Consider the following 4,084-nt stretch of genomic DNA (forward strand, 5'->3'; position numbering starts at 1 on the left):
CAGAGAGCCGTGACAGGATCGAGAGGTGAGGGAACCCGGTATGTGTTCGCTCACCTCCCGATCTACTGAGCCGACCTGTGACAGTCTCATTGTCACAGGTCGGCTTAGAACTATGAGGTGAGTGGAAATCACTCATCTCATAGTTCTCCTTTAACAGCTAATAAAAAGATCAGTGTTACTTTGTCCTGCATGGGTAAAGCACAGGTTCTCCCTAAAATTATTCTTCCCAATTATAGTGTTGTATAAATACTGCGTTATTAACCAGTTGTAAAAAATGGATATGCCTCACATGCCCCAAAAAAGTAATCAAAGTACACAGCCTATATGTAATGCATCCTGTCCTTCTGCACTGCTGCCACTCCTACCCTCACACTTGCCAGTGTTTTTCAAAATCATAGCTGGGAGTTTCTGTGTAAACACAGCAGCTGTAGAAGCTGCTGCTGTCAAAAACAAACTGTGCTGATAAACACTGTTCAGGTGCCACATAGAGAAATACAAAGTAACGGTCTACTCTGATTCATTCATCTGCAGATCAAAAAGGTAGGCTTTAATCTGCCTATTTAAACCCTTTTTTATCCCTAAGTTTACCTTAATCAGTCTTTTTTTCTTCCCCCTTCTCTCCTTATTTCCAGCTGCTTTTTTGTTTCTCCTTATTTTTCTAATCATCAATATTTAAAATGTTTAATTTTTAATTATTTTTATTAGTGTTGCATTTAAAAACAGCACGACAATGAAAGAAAAAAAGTATTTTTTTCATTTGTAAATACCTTTGCAATGCTTTGTACCAGAATCATAATTTTAGTGTCATAAATGGGATACATTATAGAATAAGATTTAAACGTTCTATCTATACTGTATTATATACTAACACTGATCAAATTAGAAATGTTTTTTTTGTTTTTGTTTATTGCATGCCAATATCACCTACAGAAAGATATATATGTTTTACTACATGCAGGTTAAGCACTAAAAACAGTAAAAATCCCTCACCACACTGAAACAGGGTTCCCAAAGGGGAGAGGTATTGGATGTTGTTGGTGTCCCACTCTTGTATACAAGCAGAGGAAAATGAGCTGTGGAAATAATGAAAAAACAAGAGAAGTGTACAATAAACTTGTATATTATCTAAGTGTCACCAGAGGGCAGAAAAGAGGGGTAATGTATGCACTCACAAAAGACCGGTAAATGCCAGCAAAGATATCAGCTGTGGGGGTCCCATAAAAAACATCACTGGTGAAGTGGAAAAATCTTCGATTTCACTGGGACAGTTATCAGTTCAGGAAGTAGGTGGAAACATAACTGTAAATTTAAAATGTGAAACAGAGAAGATTTTAACAAATGTAAAAGCATAAAATGCACTCACAGCAGTGGTGGGTATAGATGGCCTTAACCCATGGAAGATACATTGGTTGTCCTTAATGGGAACAGTAAACTCAGCACTTCTCCTCAGTCCCAGGAGTTGGTGGAGCAGGTGGTACTGTATATCAGCAATGTTGGTGAGATGTGCTGGGGGAGCAGCACTACTGATATGCTGGGTGGACAACCGCAATCAGTGTACTGCAGAGTGGAATCAGTCAGCATTCTGCAGAGTCGTCAGTGGCGCGGCTCCCCAGAGCTGTGAGGAATTGCAGGTGTTCCCTTCCAGGTTCGGATAATCATGGCAATGTGTTTCAAGGTTGTCTGCCTTTTTATCAAGCCTCTTGAAAAAGCCCCCCTGGCATAAGCTGGCCATACACCTTACAACCATCGCATGACTTTCGTTGTGCGATGGTTGTAAGGTAATTAAAATCTCGTACGATCTGCCCATCTTGGACAGGCAGATTGTGCTTGCGATGATTCCCAAGCAGAGTGGGCAGTGTGTGCTTGCGCACACCGGCCCGTTTGGCCTTTGTCTTCCGAGCACGCCACTAACCCTCCGAAAATCGTACGATTTTCGGCAGGTTTTCAAGCGTGCTCGGAAGACAAAAGATGTGCGACCGTACAGTAGAAACAGTCGCACGTCTTCCATACACCTGCCGATTATCGTACAATTGCGGGATCACCCGCGATTATCGTACAATAATCGCCAGGTGTATGGGCACCTTTAAGGACAACCAGTGTATCTTCCATGGTTCAATGCCATCTATATATTACCACTGTTATGAGTGCATTTTATAATTTTATTTTTGATAAAATCTTTTTACTCTTTTATCACGCTCCTGGTTTTTGCTTCTCTGTTTGACATTTTAAATTTAAAGTGATGTTTACACTTACCTCCTGAGCTGATGATTATCCCATTAAAATCGAAGATTTGTACACTTCACCAGTGATGTTTTATGTGGGTCCCCTGCAACTGATATCTATTCTGACATTTACTGGTCTTTTGTGAGTGCATACATTTATCCCTTTTTTCTGTCCTCTGGTGACACTTAGAGAAAGCACAAGGTTGTTGCGCTCTTCTTTTGTTTTTTCATTTGTTATCTTAAAGTGGACTTTTACCCAGGGCCATGGGACAGATTTACTCTCTCTGCTGCCCCAAGGCCAGGTTCCTCTATGCACCCCCCTCTACGCCTCCCCCCCCTCCCCCAATTGAGAATGGCAACCAGATGGCGGGGGCGGCAGGGTTAGTTTACATTTTTTTTTTTAGAATTTTTTATCTTATTATTTTTTACTTTTTTTTGAATTATTTTAGCTTATTTTTTTACTTTTTTTATTTTTGTTAGTTTTTTTATCTTATTAATTTTTACTTTTTTATTACCTTTTTTTTAGTTATAATTTTTTTCTCATTTGTTTCTTCATTTTTATTTTATTCTTTTTTTATCAAATTTTTTTTGTTTTATATTTTTTTCACTTAACATTATTGCTATCACACAGGAGCTAACAAGCCCCTTTGTGATTAGCATTTAGAGGTGACAGGTTCTCGTTATTTAACCTGTCACCTCCTCCTATGCAGGAGTTCTAGCACAGCACTGGGCTGGAACTCCTGTGACAGCTGAGAGGGGAAGTGCAGCTCTCACTGTTTACACAGAGCAGAGCGGAGAACGGATGTTCTCCACCCTCCTCCCCGCTTTCCATGCTGAAGAGAGGATCTCCAGCCAGTGGGGAAGGATGGACCTGCAGGCTGCATACAAGTGATCTTGACATTGCACTACAGCTCCATCTACTGCTCAAAAGACATAATTACAGACAGTAATTCAATCAGTATGCTGTTGCATTTTAATGCTGTACATTATTTTGCACACTTGTATCGCAGAGCCAATGCTCTAATGTTTAGTAGGATAACACCTGCCTGTGCTTCAGTAATTGGGCCTTTTCTAGCTACTGACCAACTGCCCTGCCACTGTACAGTTGTTTTTACACATATCTGCCTGTGTCTTATTTCTTTTAAATTTGGACCTGTTATCAATTCTGAAAAACTATCAAGTCAAGCTATCAAGTAGTTATTAGTAGAAAAACCATCACGTTATTTAGCTTGATAGCTGACAAAACATCTGCAAGCTGACACTCCAATTTGTGTCGGAAAAAGACCTTTATTTGGGCCTGTTCTCACTGCTTCAACACTGCCCTGCCACTGTACAATTTTCATCCAATGGACTTTCTCAAGGGGAGGAGACAGAGCTGAGCTCATACAATTTATGTTTTTACAGCGCTGAAAAACTCTTTTAAATGAAAGTGTTCAGATTTTGATGAATAAACTATCATCTAGCAGTTTTACACTATGTGCCATCTTGGTTTTCTATTTTGAGCGGATAAGAGAGATTTGGGAGAGACATCGGGCAGACTCATCATTTCCAGCTATTGGTGATTCAGTGGTGAGGGAGACATCGGACACCAGAGAATTTTGCAGAGCGTTTGAAGACCACTGGGTGGTCAGAATTATCTGGTGAGTGTGCTAGTGTTTGTGCACCTGGAGGTGGATCACTGGTGATTAACCCTTTCGCTGCCAAGGGCGTATGGCATACGGACCTACAAAAGTGTTTCCAGCTGGCCAGCTCAGTATGCCATACGGACCTGGCATTTACAGTTCTACTAATAGCTGTCATCAGTGGCTCACAAGCAAGCCGCTGATGACTGCTATTATCAAAAACACTGGGCGCCCCCCCCC

This window comes from Nanorana parkeri, unplaced genomic scaffold, assembly GCF_000935625.1.
Source record: "Nanorana parkeri isolate BGI_ZX_2015 unplaced genomic scaffold, ASM93562v1 scaffold1539, whole genome shotgun sequence".
In the NCBI taxonomy this organism is placed as follows: Eukaryota; Metazoa; Chordata; class Amphibia; order Anura; family Dicroglossidae; genus Nanorana; species Nanorana parkeri.